Source organism: Taeniopygia guttata, chromosome 5, assembly GCF_048771995.1.
Source record: "Taeniopygia guttata chromosome 5, bTaeGut7.mat, whole genome shotgun sequence".
Taxonomy (NCBI): Eukaryota; Metazoa; Chordata; class Aves; order Passeriformes; family Estrildidae; genus Taeniopygia; species Taeniopygia guttata.
This window is the reverse complement of record NC_133030.1, coordinates 55,047,916-55,068,012: the sequence shown is the minus strand read 5'-3', so window position 1 is coordinate 55,068,012 and position 20,097 is coordinate 55,047,916. Positions and strand designations below refer to the sequence as shown.

The following is a 20,097-nucleotide window of genomic DNA, read 5'->3' as shown; positions in this document are numbered from 1 at the left end:
ACTTGTGGTTAGCCACACAAACACAAAGGCAGATTCTCAGAGTTGGAGTGCAGCAAGTTCAGCCTAAGTGTGGCCACTCACTCCCCCCACCCCAGGGTCTCCTGCATTCAGCATTCTGGAAACATCTGAGTTGTTGGAAGCATGGGGGACTTGGCAGGTCCTCCTTGTTTGGGTCCCCTCTGAGACTGCAGATGTCTGCACGTGCTGAGCTGTGTTCCTTTGCACCCACACAGGACCACTGAGCTCCCTTCACATGAGTCACAGCCTCAGGAGCTGGCCTGAGGCACTGACACTGGTGGCTTGGCACAGAGATTCCAAGCAAGTCCTTGGGAATTTAGTACTGTGACTCACTTCCAGTGGTATACACAGCTTTTTGCATGTGAAAGTATGAGATGTGTTCTCAGGGATTTTACTTGAGTCAGTAGAGCACAGGTGCTCCCAGAAAGCTTGTGGGGTGGGGATGGGCAGGGCTCAGTGCTTTTTGGGGAAGGGTTGCCCTTTGGATGTATGTGCAGTGCTGAAATAGCAGAGCATCAGTATTTCTGAGAAACAGTCATCCAGTTATTGTTCAATGAAAGCTTAATACTGTAAAAAGGTGATCACAGATCAATAAATGGTATGTCACTTGTGAGGTCCTTATGAACAGGTGTGTGTCTGAGAGGTTGCATAAGAAGTTCTGACAGTGGCCTAAAAAGTGATAGGAAATAGTAAAGGGGTTTTTTGCTCTTATTGTACCAAAGGATGTAGGTTCAGATCCCTGAAATTTATGCCCCCAGTAACTCATCCTAGTGAGAAGAAGAACTGATTTTTGCCTGCTACCAGAGCACATCCCTTTCTCTAGATGAAAGATATAAACTCACTACCCAAAGGTGTACTTTGATCTGCACTTAGGTGCACTGTATTATTCTGCTGTCTCCTGAAGTGCTCCTGATAATTGGGGTCTTTCTACACCTTTAGCCCCAGGAAAACTGAATTATGGACACAAAATTACCTGGCCTGGCAGGGGAATGTGCTCCTATTGATTTTCTTTCCACTTAATAGATATGAAGCTCCATTAATCCTGACAAACTTCTTAAACCATTTTCCTAGTCCAAGTAGCACATGCTTGATTGGCACTTCTGAAAAAAAAAAAGGGATCTGAATGTGAAATCCTCATTTTTTTAGCAGCATCATTCACACATGGGAGCTGCCAGATGGCTGTGCTCTCCTAGGCCAGCCCATTGAGGGAGCAGGAAAGAGGCACACGACATTCTAGCGATGGTGGGTTCTCAGGTGTGTGGGCCAAAGGAGGCAAATCCCACCTCCTCCCTGCTTCAGGAGGCAAATCCCACCTCCTCCCTGCTTCAGGACACACCATCAGCAGATGACTCCTGCCTCTGCATGTCAACCCTGCCTCTGGGCTACAGGCAGGGAGTTTGTCAGCAAGTTCTGGAGAGAGAGCTGCCTCAGAGCATTGGTGATACCAATGGGCATGGTGGAAGAAGGAATGTCAGAGCCTGGATTAGGAGCAGAGCAGCTGGAAGGGGGTTGGCAGGGGCTGAGGGTTCATCAGAGCATCACAGGAGGGTGCCCCACTTATTTAACAGCTGCAGAAATTCCAAGGAGCTGTATTCTCCCATGTCAGAGCCCAGGAGCTCATTGTGCCCCCTGAAAGGCTGCGGTGTGCACGCCTGGGGCAGTGCTGGCACTGAAAAGGGAAGCAGGGTTGTCTGATGGAGCCAGCTGAGGAAACAGGAAGGGGTTTTGAGCTGGTGACTGGGAGTTTTCAGGGTACTGCAGTATAATTTTCAGCATCCAGTATCTCGGTCCCTATGTAACAGATCAAAGTCATCAGCATGAATTCAGACACCACCGTTTATATTTCAAACTATTCCAGAAACTAGATCCTTTATTGCCAATCCCTGCTGTCTGCAGGTGAAGACACCAACTTCAGTCACAGAAGTGCTGCCTCCATGCCTCCATTTGCCTCAGCCCTCCCCACTGCCCTTGCCTGCAACGGTTGCTATTTTTATCCTCTATAAAAACAGTACAATCAACTCCCTCTGCTACCAAAGAAGCTCTGATTGATAATTTAATACCGAACACTGAGATGATTTGCGGTGCAGGGCGGCTTTATTACAGTCAGAGAGAAGCTGAACAGGGGAAGGTTGTGCTGCAAGTCTGAAATCTCCCAAAAATAGCAATGTGGAAAGCCCACAGGGGGGAAAGCTCTACGGAAGTGTCAAATGCTGAAAGAACCTGGTGGCTCAGAGGAAAAGAGAGGCTCCTTAGAATGGGGGCTGTTCACCCGTTAAACCCCAGCCTGCAAAACAGGCTGGCTTCTGGTGTGGTCAAACAAAACATGAGGTGGCTGTTCAGGCTGCCAATGAGCCAAACAAATCAGGCCATCCCTTTAATTACACCCACTGCTGCTGGACCAAAAGAGAAGTAAACAATTCTACTTTCCCCACAGGAGGAAGGACACAATTTATTTCAAGATCTCTTGATGTCAGAGGTCATCTGTTTTCCTTTTTTTTCAACACTGTCTTTACTTGTTTTTCACCTCCCTGTATTGTTGGAGGAAAGGGACTCACTGGGTCTTGCAGAGGAGCACGTGTTGCAGCAGACTGTATTTTCTCTGCCAGCTCCTGCTGACTGGAAGGTGCCCTCATGCTGAGCTGTGCACACAGCTAACATGGCAAAACTCCTTTTGAGTGAGGTAGATCTGCTCTCTTGCAGATGTGCTGGTATAAATATATCTGTATTGGGATAGCTACTCATGTAGATAAATCAAATTACTCTTCTAGTCTAAAATAGATATAGTCGTTATACCAGAACAATTTATGCAGTCAGAGAATTAGTCATATAACTATATACAGTAGTTGAAATGGGATTTACCAGCTAGTGGGATGAATATTTATTCTTATCCATATAGAAGTAAGTACAGGTTTATTATTAATCTGTCCTGTGTAGCAGACACAGTATGGACCCATATGGCTAGCAGCATGAATCTTAGAACAGAGAACTTCCTATATAGTTTATTTCCAGGATGTATAAATTAAAAAAAAACAAAAACAAAAAACAAATAACACCTTGCAAAAATAATTATGGCAGGACAAAAAGTGCCCATGCCCTGTCTGAACAGCTATCTTGAAATAATCATGGCCAGAGGTGGGTTACAATCCTTCCTTTTGTCCAAACCCCTTTTGGTTTTGAGATTTCAGTCATATCAGTGTGGTAAAGGAAAAACCTTTCTCTTTGGTGGTGTTTCAATAGATCCTCAGCTCATGTGAAGTCCACCTACACCAGCTAACAGAGTGGTTCTTAGCAGGAAGCCCTATTTAAACTTGAGATAGACCATCTTGACACTGTGGGGAGAACAGTCATGCTCAGTGTCCATGACCATCTTCCTGATGCACTGGGCACAGTTCCTTGCCCCCGGTCCTTTGCAGGGGGTTGGCACCAGGGATTGCCCTCAGCACCGATGGGTCCCAGTCCTGGGGCCAGGGTAAACTCATTTCTTTCCTCTTGGGTGTGCTGAGGAGCAGAGACCAGTGAGCATTAATACTGAGTTGGACATTCACATTCCACCCACTCCTACCACTTTAATCATACACTGAGATACCCCAGCCTTGGGGCTTACCAGATCTGGCCTTTGCTAGCATTTTGCTAGAGCCCAGCAACAAGACTTCTGTTTTGTCTGGCAGGGCTCATTTCAAAGAGGCCTGGTCCCCGGAGAGGCAGCTGACATTCTCTTTCTTTATTTCCTCCTGCCAGCTGTCTTCTCAGTTCTGTCTTTTAGACCTGTTTTTGTTCCTGGGCAGAAATATGTGTGCAGGTCAGCACTGAGCTTTCATTCAGTATCAAGCTAAGGAATTTTTCAATGGCATAATGTTAGCCTATTTTAATCCCTGCATGAATTCATTCTCCTATAGCCTGGATACATTTAATTCAATGACAACATTGAGCCACATCGAGAAAACAAATGGAAGTGGGAGGGATAAAAAAAAAGTCCCAAACATTTTCTTTTGGCTGTCTCAGACTGCAAAGTGGATGAAGAATACAGAAATACACCTTACACTGCACGACCTTGGTGACTTTTCCAGGCCAGCAGAGGGGTTACTCAGTACCTGCTGTTTCAGTTCCTAGCTCAGCCACAGATGTCACTACAAAGATAAATTTTCTGCCGTTTGCTGGGAGTTGCTGACGTAAGATGCCTGGTTGCAGAATCCAACCTTGTGTCTCCCAAACCAACATGGAATGATGCAATGGTTCTCTGAGTGTTTGGCAGTTCACCAACACCATCAGGTTTTCCAAGTATGAATGTCAACCAAAAAAGCCTTCTTCCTGGCTAAAAAAAAAATCTTTTTCAGAGCCATCTCCATCTCTGTTTCCCCAAGGTCCCAATTACAGCCATGTAAGAAACTCTCATCTCCCTTTCCTTTGCTTGCAGCCATGTCTTTGTGGTGTGGGTGGAACTGCTCTTTGTAGGTAGCAGTGCCCCAGGGCTTCGTTCTGTGAATCTCACTACAGCAGCCACCTCTTCTTATCTGCCAATCAAGGTATTCTCCCACTAGTCATTTTATAATCTACCACGTAATACTTTACAATCTACTGCAGGGTAGACTTTTGACAAGATATTTCATGGTTTATTCAGAGTAAATGCACACTAAGCTCATTTAATCTAAAATCCATGCAGTTTCCTGTGCTCCCTGTTTCCTCTTTATAAAAATACCAGCTTTTCCTCCTGCAGCTTGGATTCTAACAGGACTTTATTTAATTCCTCTACCTTTTCCTTCTTTAACTACCAGCTTCTCCTGAAGACAAGGGCAAAGCTGTGATGGACTTCAGCAGGTGAAAGGCTGGATCTTTAGATACCACCTACCAGAAATGAGACCAGCATCACCTCCATAGGATGTGAGGCCACCTTCAAAACCCATTATCCACCATAAAAAGCAGGCCCTCCAGCAGCACAGCTGCAGGCAGACCACTCACTCAACAGCAGATCAAGTTACCAGAAATCACACTTGTGAGCTACCACACTCACCCTGAGCTTTACACATTAATCCTGGCAAATGCTGAGAAAAGAATCAGAGAGTGAAAATCATGTTGTCGCTCCAAATGGACGTGCTCCATGCCAGCAAGTGAGAGATTTGGTGGCTGCAAATGTAATGTTATTGGGGGTATTTTTATGTCCTGACTGGTTTAAGAGAGTTTTGGTGACAGCAGCATTTTGTTGGATGCAGCTTCTACAGCGTGGCTCCCTGTGAGCAGCCTGAGCGTTCCTGGGTGCCTCTCCCACTGCTGTGCAGGACTGTACCTCCCTGAGCACCACAGCTGAGGGCTCCACTTGGTGCCAGCACCGCACTGCCACAAGGGCGAGTGATGCTTTAGAGGTGTGTATTTTCTCCATCCCTGCTGAGCAGTAAAATCAAGCATGTGGGCTTGCCCCAGGGTTTCTGCAACTGGGCTCAACTGGTCCCATCTGTCACCACCGGCTGCGTTCGACACGCCGTGTGCATTGCTGCAGGGTAAATCCTGGTGTCAAGGGCCTGGGATGCAGCTGCTGCACACCCAGATGCCCCCAGATCTCAGGTATCAGTGGGGGATTTTGTGGAGGTAAAGGGATACATTGACCAAATTCCTTGCCCCTCGTTTCTCCTTTTGTTTTTACAGAATATGCTGAACTGGAAGGGACCATTCAGGATCATCAAGTCCAGCTCCTGACCCTGAGCAGGACATCCCAAGAATCTCACTATGTGCCTGATAGCATTGTCCAGATGCTTCTTGAACTCTGAAGCAACTCAGGGATAGTGCTGTGACCACTTCCCTGGGGAGTTTATTCCAGTGCCCAGCCACCCTTTGCATGAACAACCTTTTCCTGATGCCAACAGAAACCCACCCAACTCAGCTGCAAGCTGTTTGTTCAGGTCCTGTCACTGAAGAGATTGATACCTGACCCTTTGCTGCCCTTGTGAGGATGTTGAAGGCCACAATGAGCTCTTTCCTCCAAGCTGACCAGGCCAAATGACTTCAGCTATTCCTCATAAAGATTCCTCTCCAGACCCTTCACCATCCTCATGGCTTCCTTTGGAAGCTCTGTAACAGCTTTATGACTTTCTTATATTGTGGCACCCAAAACTGGGCTCAGCACTTGTGGTGAGGCTGCTCCCAGTGCGGAGCAGAGCAGGACAATCCTCTCCTTGCCCGGCTGGCCATGCTGTGCCCGCTGCCCCCAGGACAGGATTGTCCCTCCTGGCTGCCAGGGCATGGCTGGCTCAACTTGCCATCGACCAGCAGCCCCAGACCCCTTTCCACAGCACTGCTCTGCACTCTCTCATGCCCCAGTCCATACACACAGCCAGGATTGCTCTGTCTCAGGTGCAGAACCCAGCATTTGCCCTTGTTAAACTTCATGCAGTTGCTGATTGCCCATCTCTAATTTGTCGAGGTCTCTCTGAAGAGCCTCTCTGCCCTTGAGGGAATCGATGGCTCCTCCCAGTTTAGTGTTGGCAAACTTAGTATTCCTTCCAGTCCTGAAACCAAGTTGTTAAGGAACATTTTGAGTAATTTTTTTGGAAGTAGTTCTTCCTCACGTTCTGAGGAAGCCTCTGCTCTGTGGTAGATGCTCAGGACATCGAGCTGACACATAGGCAGTGAATGATGAAGAATTTTGTGAGGCCACCATGATTTTGTAGATTTTTCCTCCTAGGGGGTTTTGTGAGGAGTGAAACGTGTGGGAATGGTGAGCCCACAGCAGGGGGCAGTGCTCTATGGAAAATCCATCCACTGTCCTTCAGCCATTTTGAGCATGGAAACCCTGACATTACAGGGCCTGACCCAGCAGCCTGGAGCTTCTTTAACATCCCTCTTACTCCCTGCCCGGGAAGAATGATTTCAATCCAGAGGGGCTTGTACACAACTCTCTCTGCACAACTCAGGCTTTGTTTCTGTCTCAGACACACACTTGGATTTGAGGTTGAAGAACATTATCAGATGTTTCAGTGTTTAAATCCACGTGTGTGTTTGTATCTGCTGTCTCTTTGGGCCATTCCTAGAAAGAAAAGTCAAAAGGCCAAGGCACCTCCAGAGCACCCAGAAAAATGAGTCCTTGGCAGCTGGCCTGTCTTTATCAGCCATCATTCAGGACTCACATGCTACCCCAAGAGGGGCCATTTTAATTAAACTTGAGACTACTGCCAGCCTTTCCACAGGACTCCAGCGTCAGCCCTTTTCCTGTGTTTACTGCAGACACATCCTGCCTGGAACTCTATCCAAACACAACAGCATGTTGCAAATAAACACTCAGCAGTGAACTCCAAACCTTTTCTCCTCCCTGTTTGCAGTGCCCGTCCCGGGAGGCAGTGTCTGTGCTGTGGGATGACAGACCACAGTCTGGGAGGGAGCAGGGACAGGTGGCCTTGGTGAATGAGTTGTAGTTCGCTCCTGCAATTCAAACCAAGTCAAAGCTTTGCTGAAGGTCTGCTGCTGCAATTTAGGGTAGAAAGTGGTTGTTTTCTCATTGTTTTGGACCATGTTGCCACAGGGAGCTCCGCTGAAGGTAGTAAGGAGCTCTCTGTTCCCCTTTCCATCTCCTCTTGCCATTCTCTGGCTTGCAAAATTCTCAAGGGGACACCAGGTGTGAACCTTCACTGTGCTTCCTGCAAGTGTCAGAGCAGTGAGGAGATTTTCCTATCTAATCTGTATCTGTGTACTTGTTTAAACTTGCAATATATGGAAGAGAGTGAGGCTGCTCTTGCTGGTCCTGCCCATTCCACCCAGGACGCAGGTACCTCTGCTTGCTCTCCTGCTGCTGACATTTCCATGGAAACCACTGAACTGGCATTCAGGGTAGAAGGGGTTTAGAAAAGATTGCAGGTCCTTGAAGAATCCTTTCACACCATAGGCTTTGTCTCCTTCATCCCCAGAGGTCCCACAGGTCCCTGAAGCCACCAGAAGAGGCATGGTGGAGCTGCCCAAGCCTTCAAGGGCCTCACAATGTTGGCCCTGTGCTTTGCTTTTTGTTTTTGTGATCTCTGCTCCCTGGCTTATCCCTTGATCCCTTTCTCCTCCCCTCTCTGACGTGCCTTTCTGGCTTTCCCAAGCACGATGCCAAGACACTAATTACATTCCTCATGCTCCTGTGTTTCCATTAATGGCTGAGGACTTGGACCCATTCCTCTTTCCTTCTCTCCTCCCAGCATACCTGTGCCTGGCCCAGAGATGGTCCTGTCCCAGGCAAAGAGCCTGAGGGTGCCACATGGGATGGGGCAGGACTCTGAAATCCAAGTGAGCAGAGAGGAGACAGCCTGCACATTGCCCAAACACAAATGTGAAGGGTGGGACTTGTCACCCCAAGGTTACACAAGCTCAAGAAGCAATTAGACAAACTCCCTGAAGGCAAATATGCCCAGGGCTACTAAACACACAGACATGACCCCTAAATGAGAACGTCCCTGAGCTGTGGGTTGCAGGGCCAGGTGAGTGTTCTGGGAAAGGAGCCCATATTTCTGCTCTGTTGGTAGCTCTTCTCAGTGCTGCACCAGCAAGTTCTCTGCAAAGTCAGAAAAATCATATGAGACCATAAATCCTCTTCCACGGGAATTTCTCTCAAAATATCCCCTGCCATATTCCCACTTACTTGCTTCCAGGTTTTCAAAATATGGGAGCTAATCATCCACGACAGGGAGCAGGGAACTGGCTTCACCTTGTGAATGGTGTACCAAGGTGGCAGTGGTTTATCTGGCAAAAGAGAACTCATGTGGATGGCTTCCTCTCAATCCCTCTGTCCAGAGATGCAGGGTGCACCATTTGAGCACCAGGAATCCTCCTGGTTAATTTGCTGTATCCAAAAATAAGTTTTTGATATCCAAAAAGAAGGCTTTTCAGTGATGTGCTGGAAGCCACACAGGACTTGATGGGAAGCTCCCCCAGTCAATCTCAGACCTCAGCATTGCTGCTCAGCCTGCTGCTGTTCATCCAGGAGCTGCTGCTGCCCATCTTGCCTGCACCCACCCTGTCCTCTGTGCAGGCTGGGCTCCTGCCCCATATTCACCCCCAATATCAGACTGCAGCCTTGGGGTGCTGTGGGTTCCTGTGCCTCCCCTTGACTGTGCCCCCTCAGAGGGGCAGTTCTGGGTCTCAAATTGTGTCTATATAGAGGAGGGGACAGCCCTGGGAGAGCTGCCACTGCATCACACCAGTCCCCCAAGACAAGCTGCACCAGATCTGCTTAAAGCGACAGTCGCCCGAAGGCTGTGCAGCATCACTCCAGAAAAGGCTCAGGAAGCTGTTGTGCAAAGCTGACCTAATTTACAGCTTTCGGTGCTATTCTAGTAGTTTGGGATGTAGTGAAAAGAAACCTGGCATCTATCCTCATTTAATACACATAGTCTGACTTTGGAATGTCCTACTGAAAGTGCAGCCAAGGGAAACTTTTTTTTTTTTAACAGACCAACAGCCAAGGGGGGAGTGAAAAACAGGGAAGAGGGAGTGAGAAAGAAAGCAACAAACAGCAACTAAGGATTTGGGGACTGCAAATAGCTTCATGAATAATACTATCCCCTGGAAATCAAGTGGCTGGAAACACTTGCCTGACCCAATATGCAAATCTGTCCTGGGAGGGGATGGGGCAGACAGGATTTCTCATACCCAGCACTGGGCTGCTGCAGGGGGGACTCAATCCTCCTGGGCTGGGCACAGCCAGAGGTCTTCACCATGTGTGCCACCTTTGGGGATGCCCCTAGGAATGAGGTCAGGTTTGGAGAAAGATGGGGGGGATGCTTTGAGGAGGAAGGGCATGCATGTGGTGGGTGAAGGTCAGCACTTGCCCAGGGGAGCTCAGAGCACCTTGTGGTGGGAGCCCCTGTGTGCCCACAGACAGTGTGGATGGGGCTTCACGGACAAACAGGGATCCCTGGCAACCCCCCTGGGGAATGTGGACGTTTTCTGAGAACAGCAAAGAGCCTCCAGCACTGTGGCATGGCTGTGCTGGCTCCGTGCCTCCAGCACCTGTCCCGCAGCACATGAAGGGCGGATGCTTCACCCTCTGCCCTGCCAAGGCAGCTCCAACCGGCCCTGTCAGGAACCAGCTGCAGCCAACACACCTCTGTTTACAGAGTTTTTGTGGATAAAGGCCCTGGGAGGGCACCAAGGGAGGCAACAGAGGAAGGCAAAGGGCATTTGCTCGCCTTGTCCTTGTGGCATGGAGGGGCCTTTGCTGCCGTGTCCCTGGTGCAGAGGAAGGGCTGTCCCTGCTGCTGGCTCCATGGTGCTTACTGAGGGATGTGGCTGCTGGATCCAGGCCCCTCTGTTCCCAGGGCCTGAGACAAGGAATGTGCTTTTTACCTGGCAGCTTCTCCAGACATAGTGTGCTAGACTTGGCTCTCCAGGGCAGAGAGGTCCAAAATCAGAATGACTTTTGTGAGTAGAGGTTATTAGGTTCCAATGACACATAATGTATCCCTAGACATTTCCTCATCCCCAGTGCACACATGTGTTCAGCATTCCCAGGACACAGTGTTTCATAGTGGCTGTCTGCTCTCAGTGACACACAGGGACTGGCATGCTGGCCTGGCACAGTAGGTAGAAACCACAATAAATGTGTTCTGGCAGAGTGTTTGCACAAAACTGGCATTTTTGCCCTCAGAGTCCAGACACACGTGGTCATACTGTAATCTATCAATACTCTTGCTGTGCCATTTCAGATCCTTCCAGGGGTTGGTCCAGGGGTTGCTCCCAATGGCCCATCTCACTCTGAAGACATTTCCTACATTTCTAACAGGAAGCTTCTTCTCTGTTTCTCATGACCCTGTTTTGACTTCCTACCCTTTCCTCTCCTTGGATAACCTTGTAACTTTTAAAATATGGAATTATTGCCTCTTTTCATGGCATGGAGCTCAGAGACCACAGCAGTGCCTGCTTTTTGTTTTCATGTGACACATCATTACATGTTCTGCACTTTTTATGTTTATTTGGGGAGTTGTCCCATGGATGTTGCAGTGGCTCAATCCAGCTGCCTCTGGTGCAAATAACTCAGAGCATCCCTTTACTACCAACACCCCTTTAAAGTATTTGGCACTGGAGAGTTAAGAGAGCTCCCAGAACTGTGATACATCTTGTCAGTCTCACATGAGAGCCCAGGACATTGAATTTGAGCACAAGGTGCTGGGACTTAAATCAGAATTAATTTGTGTAGCACATTGGTGCCTGCAGTGCCCCTGATAAGGCTGGAGCCAGCAGACACCGTCAGCAATTTGCTGGGGTGCAGCTCATTGACCTCTCTCCAGATGGAACCACAGCGAGCTCATTCCTGCTTTAGTACAAGGAGCAATTGCAAAACTTGTAAAGGCTGAAGTCTGATCTCAGCACACTGGTTCACCTCTTTTGTATGCCCAGGCAATTTGCACAGATTCTGAAGGATGAATCCTGCAGTGGCTCCCTTGGGTATCGAGGTACCGATGAGGCTGACGTGTATCAGTTGTGTTCCTGGCACACAGCTGAAGAGAGTAGGTTCCACGCTCTTACCACAGCCTCTGTGCTTTGGTCTGCAAATTCACAAGTGGCAGAAACCAGCCCTGAAGCTACAGAGTGCTGTACTTGAGCTCCTTTCTCAGCCATTTATGTAGAATTGTTCTTCATTTGTCTAGGATGGACTTTTAAATTTTAATCACTGTTCACACAGCAGAGCCTGAGGGGACTGTTGTGTAGGGTTAAATGGAAAAGCTTCTCCATAATTACAGTGAAATTGCTAATATGAGGGTCAATTTTAACAGAAGCTTTTATTTTAACCACAACTGGTTTGAAGACTGACAGACACAAAAAGGATCCAAGCCTGTTTGAATTCAGATGTGAATTCTGCCCTGTGGTAGGACAAACAAATGGCAGAGCTCAACATCTCCAGGTGAAATGCAGTTTGATTTTCTTGATACCACAGCTGAAAATCCAACTCTGGTCTTTGCAGCACAGGTGTTGCTGACCCTGGGGATGTTTGCCAGGCTGTAGCTGTGTGGAATGGGTCTGGGTGAGGCTTTCAGCATAGTCCAAGTGTGGTTTGCAGCATTGCATAAGGTTTGCAACACAGGCTACAAGGCCAGGAGCAACTGACCTCATGTATGGCTCCCTTCTCAGCCAGTTCTAAAGTTTTGTTCTCTATTTGTCTAGACTGGACTTTAAGTTAATCACTAGTGTAGGTTCCATGTGTCTCCTCTAAGTATGGGAGAGATTTGTAACTACATCAAAATAAATACCCCGGGATAAAGATCTGCAAACCCAAGGATACTTCTAGGGATGTAGGGATAGCTGTTTTTTCCCACCATCTTCTCCCCTTGCTGCTTCCACTTTTCATCTCATGCCAGTAGAGTGAGGAGGTTTAAGGAGATGGACAATCTGAAAAACTAATCCCACAAGGAAAAGGAGGATATCTGTTTGGTTCCTCCACATACCTGGAGAACCCCCGTGCTTCATTGTAGATGAGAGGAGATGGGACCACCATTTTCAGCTCTACAATCACCTTTGTTGTATTGTCCTGGACCTTTCCTTTAATTTTCATTGCTTTGCCCTCTCCCAGGGACATTCCTGTCATTTTGTATATGCCACTAAAATATAGAGAAGCAGTTTCCAGAAGGCAAAAGACAGGTAGCATCAAATGACTTGAGAAAACAGACTAGGATTTTTAGAGCATGTGCTGTGATAGGAATCTTCTTCACCTGCTATTGGGAAGGAGATACTTCAGCAGCTGTGGATATAAATAGAACTTATCAGGCAGTGAAAGGGAAACAAAGGCTTGGGTAATCACAAGAAGAAATGTCTAGGGGAAGATTGTTTTTTAAAGAGCAATTAAATCAGCTCCCATGCAGCTGGTGAAGGTAGGAGATGTTTGGCAGCATGGTACAGAACAGCCAGGTCAAAGAAAGGTCTTTCGGTAAATGTCAGATAAGAGCAGGGGCCAGGAGCTTGTGCATATATTGGACAAAAAATCAGAAGTAAAGTAAGATTATTGTAACTTTAATAACTAAGCTGGGTTTTCTCTGACTGAGGAATAAGAGCCTGAAACTCTTTCAGCTAAGGGCTATTTCTTTCACAAAAAGCATTTTACTTGTACCTTCACCTTCCAAAGATGGGCAGCATAATTTCTCTGATGATTGTACTTCCTCTTGATTTCTTAATTTAAAAGAAAGATCTTGGGAGTGACTTGAATGCCAACAGGCCCCTGCAGTGTGCAAAGATCCTTGGCATCAGCAGACTTGTGCTCAGGATGGGGCTGGGAACAGGGCAGGGGCAGGTGCAGTGGTGATAGAGAGATGTGCATCCTTTCAGCAAAGGGGTTTTGAGTGGGCCAAAAAGAAAGTTCAAGTGAACAGGCAGAGGGCAGTGGAACCAGTGGAGCTACAACCATGAAATTAATAGAGGCCCAGGTTATTAATTCAGCATAAACCACATGGCAAACATTTGTTTGACTGTGTTCAGATTGACTGCGCTTACCTCGGTTCTGCCCAATTTACCAGTTTTGCCCCTATTAAAAAGGGGACAGGAAATATTTTTCTAGAAAAAGGACACCTGCAAACACACAGCTCTCACTCAGGCAGCTGTAGCTCAGTTTATGACATGTGGGATTACATTTGGCTCACACAGTGCTCAGATAAATGGTCTGTGTTGCTTGAAATGTCAGCAAGGTCGCCCAAGGTGCTGGATGGGACTGGAAGGAGAGCTGATAGTGCAGAGCCAGGCTGTTACCTCTGCTGCTCCTGCTGCCTGGAGCAATGCTTTCTATTTTGGCTGTGCCAGTGATTTGTTGCAGTGCACATGCTGCTCTTCAGAGAACAACATGGTACCGTGGCTGCATAGATTACTTATCTGCTAATAAACCTCTTGCGATGAAAATTCAGGGAGTGGAACACTGCTGATCATGTGAGAGTGAGTGAGCAAATGCAAATATCTCAGCCTGTATCAATCTCTGGAAAAAAATACACTCAGGGCCAACATAGTAGCAGAATTGTTGGTCACTTAGCTCTGCCCTAGAACAGTTTATTCCCAGCTTTTTTTTTATTTTAGTGACAATGAAGGACAAATTGCAGCTACATCATGTGAGAAAGAATTACTTAACGGTGCTACAGTATGTTTTGCATTAACTGTTGGAGGGCTGATGCTTAGTGGCCAAGATTCTGGTGCATTTTGAAGTCCCATAGTATGAGCAACATGAGGGAAATAAAGTTTCCCTGAGATCCATTATGAAGACTTAAGTCCTTAACAAAACTTTGCCCCTCCTCTCTGACCCTGCCACAATTGATGTAACAGGACTAAGACAAAAGCAGCAAATAACTGTAAAACTTTTCTAAATTCTTAAAAAGTGGATTTTTCAGAAGTGCTGGTACCTGGCTCTGGTCCTTGCTTGCCTCTTTGGAAAGCCAATCCAAACAATTCTGTTCCCCCTAGAAAAAGGGTCCTGCCTGTTTTCTGTTGCCCATAGAGATGGACTTTTCTTGAGCTAGGTACAATCCCATCTGCAATGTCAAGTCCTCAGCCTCAGCTCCCGGTGACTGGTCTGATGTGCACTGTGGAAAATGATAGGGATCTCAGGGTTAAAACAAGTTAGGATCACTTTTTTTTTAGTAAGGCAAACAATTCCAGGGCTGCAGTGCCTAGAAGAAACTCTGCCTCTTTCCATTCTGAGTGCTCAGGCAGCACTCAGGCCTGCCAGGCATTTTTTCCCTTTCTGAGCTACACGCTACTCTGCAGAAGTAAACTTAAAGAGCAAAGGAAACTCTGCAATTCTTGGTATAAAATTCCATGGTAAAAGTTCTTACTGGTCTTACTGCATCTTGGGGTCTGCTATGAATTGGGCTTTTGAAGCCTCAGTTCTCCTTGCAGGAGGCTGGACCCTCAGTGGGGTAAAGGCTTCAAGCAGAGAGCTTGGTCACTCACTCTTGCCCTCTGCTAACAGCCAGAGGCAGCTGATGTTGGAGACATCCTGGTTTCCTCCTTTGGTTCCTGACTTCCAGGCCTGTGGGGAGGGGTCAAGTGTTGCTATATTTAGTGATATTTTTATGTGTGTTTGATTTTGATTAGTATTGGTCCATTTGGAGTACCTAACAGCTTCCTCAAGCCCAATCTGTAGCCATGGTGTTTGTTGGTACCAGGCTGGTTCCTGTAGATACAAATCAGCTGACAAAGTTAACAGTCCACCTCCATCCCAGCTAATTTTTTCTGCAGTGTATCTCTGAGATACAAGTTTTCTCTTCCTTCTTTTTTACTTTTTCTTTTTTTTCTCTTTGTGTGTTTGCACATCTGAGATTCCAAGGGAAGGCTGGTCCAACCCCTTTCTAAGCACATAGCAATGGGCAATGTATCTCTGTCCCTGGGGAGAGCGTTGGGATCCAATGGGATGTGCTGTTGCCTTGAGCCCCCTGAAAGCTGCTCTGTTCAGACCTCATGCAAGGAGGGTGCTTGGGGTTCTTAGCAGAATTTCCTGCTCACAAAATAACATTATGGATCATGCCTTGGATTCTTTAAAGCCTTTAATTGCTCTTCTCACTGCTCATCAATGACGTCAGGAAAGATTTTCTAAAGCTTCCAGCCTCCCCCATGTACACATGCCCACACAGCTTCCTTGAAGATGTGGGGCCAGCCAACACCCACCATTACTGAGAGTAAGGACCCTCAGACAGATCAGCACATTGCATCCTGTGGTCCAGCCTAACACCTGTTCTGAACACAAGTGGAAACTGGAAGGCAAAAAAGGAAAGTATATCAAGGAAAATCAGAAATACCAGGAAAGCCTCAGGGGCTTTATCGAGGAGTTCAGCTCCAATTTAATATAAAATTCACAGGGCTGGATCACAGTGACACCATAGTGACGGACTGTGATTTTCCTGGGTCTGTTCGTCTGCCACCTCCTCTGGGCACAACCCAGTGAGAGGAGCTAATGAGGTCCAGACGGATCCAAGTTGGAAGGAACACACAGTCTGCTTCTCAGAAGGATTAAGCATTAAAGAGCCACTGTCAGGTCCCATAAGTGTAAGCACGAGGTACAAAACCCAGCAGCCCTGAGCTGCTGAAGCCGAAAAAGCTCATTGCATTCTTCACGGCAGGACGCAAAGGGCATCAGTCCAACAGCGTCTGCAGAACAAGAGCTGGCACTGTGTCAGGAGGAGGGGCTCTGCCAGGCAGCTTCTTGCAACAGGTTGGAAATGCAGTGATTGCCAGAGGTGGATCAGCACCTATTTATCCAGGGGACAACTTCAGCCTGAATGTCCTGGTGCCACACTCTGAACATACAGCTTTGTTGTATTGACCTGGTTCAAAGTGCATCTTGGAACAGCTCATCCCAAGAGCCCAGGTGGTAGCATGTCCCCCAGTAGGTAGCAGAGGTGTTTTTGAAGTTTTCCCAGCTGTGGCCCACATGTGTCCTGAGTCACCCAGCTCTGAACCTGGAAATCTGAGTCACGGTCCCGCTTCCCTGCTGGGCCAGGAGGGTTTGAATCAGATCACAGCAGCGTGAATCAGGATTGGAATGAGCCCTTCTCCTGAGGGTCAGGAGGCTCTGAATCAGGTCCTGAATGAGTCCTTTCCTTCCAGGCAGGGAGAACCTGAGTCAGGGTCTAGGCTGATGCTCCTGCTCCGGAGCAGAGGGCGTTTACAGAGCACGATGGTGAGAGTCCCTGTCTGGCAGAACAAGAAGGAAAACCATTGCATGGTTTGATTAAAAACTGTCTGAATGCTCTCACTCTCTGCAATATGCTGCAATATCACAAGGCCCTCTGAAGTGAAGACAAGAGACAGGAATACAAAGACCAGTAATGAATACTGGACCAGTAATGATAATTGTGTTGGAGAAAGGGTACTAAATAGGACACTTGCAGTCTCCTCACAGGGATGTCCTCATTCCAGAGAGGACAGTCTTCAGCCCACTACAGACTCTCTTGCCTCTCTGTCTCTGTGTGCAATGCAGCACAGTTTGTGAGGATTTTTGTTTAGGTTGTGAGGACTCTTGCCTAACTGTGGGAGTTCCTGTGTGCTGGGCAAAGAATGGTCATCTGCCAGGGGAACTTGGAAAAAGACCAAATCCAGATGAGTACCAGTGCAGGAAAGGAGGCACCATCCATATTTTGTAGATGACCATTGACATTATCCAAAGTCACCCAAGGGCACAGTGCTGCCAGCACAGCTTCAGGCTCAACTTTTCATACTGCTTTTGAAGCTTTGTTTTGCTGACACAGATGTTCTCCCTTCCTGTCAGGGAATAAGGGATGCTTTCTTCAGCTTTACACATTTTTGCACATGTTCACTTTCATGCTTTGATTCATCGACTTTTAGTGATAGCAGTAATGAGAGTGGGCTGCATGTGCTCTTCTGGACTCCTTATCTTCTTTATTATTGCCCTTGACACTAATAGTGCTCTTGGGCTGGGATGGGGATGATTCATGTGACACCTTTTATCATCTGAGAATGGAGTTTATAAAGTGTTTTTTCTTCTAAGCAGTCCTGTGGTAGCATCTCTCAAACTTTTGTGGTACCCAAGAGCTCCTGCAGTGGAGTATTGTTGTTGTGTGACCCACGTGGAGACGGTTTGTTACAAGAGAAGATGGAGGAAGAAGGAGAAATAAATGTTAAGGGTGTGAGCCAGGTCCATTTGCACATGCAGCTCTCTGGTTTCAGAGAATGCACGGGACAGGACAACATGGATAGCCAGTCACTGCTGACAGCTGATCACTGGCAGACGTGGGGGATCAGCCAGGATTGCCTGCATATTTTGTCTCCACCTTGGCAGCTGCAAATGTGACAGCTGGGTGCCTGCTCCCCACTTCCAGTGTCAAGGCAGAAGATATTGGATCACATTTGGAGAAGGAAGATAAGAAGGGCGTTTCTTTAGGAGAAGACATATTATAGTTGGAGACAAGACTGACTAATACCTGGAAGGAATGAAAGGATATTTTGAGATATCTGTGTAACCTTCTGTTTCCTTTACTCTTTTCCTACAATATTTTCCCCTTCTATGACTTGCAGCTGCTTTAGTTTATATCTACTTCTGATCTGCTTTAGTACCCCTGGTAATCCCTCTGCTGACTTGGAAGGAACTGCTCATCTGTCTCTGGGGTTTGCAGGAGCCTTGTCATGTTTGGGTCAACAGCGATGATCAGAGTATAAGTATTGAATTAAAAATAAAATAATAACTAAGTGGCATCTGCCCTTAGAGGGGTTTCCTAGCTCCCATCACTGAGCACTGAAACAAGTTTGGTCTTGCAGTTAAGTCTGTACACCCAGGGACAAAGTGGCTGTGCTACGACCCTTTTATGCCACATTTGGCATGTCCCAGAGCATGCGGCTCCTCCAGCCCTGAGGATCTGGCCCTTCAACAGCCCCAGAAGGGGTAGCTTAGGTCCCTGTTTGTCACCTAATGCCAGGTTTATACCTTGTGATGTTCATCACAGAGGCATTAAATGGCATGGGGACATCTGCTCAGGAGCTGAGGCCAGACCAGAGCATGGTGACCCAGACACTGTCTGATGGAGCTTTGGCAGGGACTGAGCCATCTAAAAGGTTCCATCATGGCAGAATAGAATGAAACTGATTTCTACCACTTTTTCTCCCTGAACCCTTTTCCAAGCAGTTACTGGTTGTGCCAGCAGTGGAATTAACAGCTCTAATTTAGGTTGCCCTTTAAAGACCCATTTGGTACATCTACTTAATTGCCAAGTTTCAACAGGAGGCAACTTTGCAGTCTGGACCATGACTTTGAATTTAATTGCAGTAGCCAACACTCAGGATTGCTTTTGCTTTTTTGTAATCCTGTGGTATTGTCCAAGTGTAAAATGCTGGTAAAAAGAGTAATAATCCCTCTAGCTTCCAAAGGGATGGCTGGGAGGAGTAAAACATTTGCATCCAAAGAATCCTGACACAGGAGGCGGGGAGGGCAGGAGAAAGGGGATGTTGCTTGCACCTGAGCAGTGTTTGCAGCTCTGACAATAGCTATGGGTTTGGAGGCTTTGGGGTGCTGCTCAAGGCCAGGAAGAAATTCCTGGCTCCTGCTGATGGGCTGCACAGCCGGCAACAGGTGGGAAGGATGGACCAACTTGGCACCAGCTGTCATGATGGAGAGGAGACCAGCTCCTCCCCAGTTCTGAAGGGGCAGCAGCTCCAACCTGCAGGTCCAAGGGCTACCAGCTGTGGCTGTGGTCACCTTGGATTTGGTTCACTTTGAAGTCTTGGCTTGCAGAGCACCACTCTGATGTGCTGCTGCCATGCTATGGGCTTTTCCTAGAGTGTGGCCTGCCTGTGGGATGCTGTGGGGCTGGGACATGCCAGCCAGTGGCAGAGCCTCCCAGGTGCTGGGCATGGGGACAGGCTGCAGGCACCCAGCCCTCCCCAGGGAGAGGTGTCCTGGAGGTGTGAGTCCAGCCAGGAGAGGAGACAGCTCAGCCACGGGAGCAGTGGCTGTTCCTGGGTGGGGTTTGCTCTCTCTCCTCTCACAACCCCTTTGCTTTGGGAGGCAGAGCGTGTGTGCTAATGGCAAGCTGACAAGTGAATCAGTGCCTATGTGCAATCAGCGGTGCTGGGGGAAGGAAACAGGGATTTATCCTCCCCCTATTGCTTTAGACAATGCTTCCGCTTGCAGCCTGAGCTCTGGTTAAGGACATTTATTGATTGCTCCTCTGGTTTACTACTGGCTGCCCAGGGAGCAAATAACAACATTTTAAATGAACAGGCTGAAATATGGCAAGGCAGGAGCTGACAGGCGGTGATTAAGCAGCTCTCTGATCTGGAGGAGGGTGAGAAACAAATGACAGTATATTTAGCTGTATGACGGCTAATATAGCAGGGGAGAGAATTAACTCATTGTAGGAAGGTGGAAGATCTTTCTGCTACTCTTATTCCTGTCTGATGATTAAGCTGCTGCCAGAGGGAGAAATTATCCCAAATATACACTTTTTAAAGGCTGCTGCCAGAGTACTGTGTATCCGTGTTCCCACAGCACCCACAGAAATGAGGGGCTGATTCAAAGGCTGCTGAAGTCAATGGGAGGGTTGCCAGTGATGTCTGTGGGTGTAGGTCTGACCTCCAAATTCTGAGAATGGTTTCATTGAGAAAAACACTAAATACATGGCACCCTTAAAAACTGGT

General features: G+C 47.6%; 1 long non-coding RNA gene across 1 annotated transcript; it reads right to left on the bottom strand.

Moving 5' to 3' along the window:
- Positions 1–2,093: 2,093 nt before the first annotated feature.
- LOC140684347 (uncharacterized) lies at positions 2,094–9,241 on the bottom strand. The gene is made up of 2 exons (XR_012056544.1): positions 8,621–9,241; positions 2,094–8,533 (listed from the first exon to the last, which is right to left on the bottom strand). It is a non-coding gene; the product is annotated as an uncharacterized lncRNA (long non-coding RNA).
- Between the last annotated feature and the right edge of the window lie 10,856 nt (positions 9,242–20,097).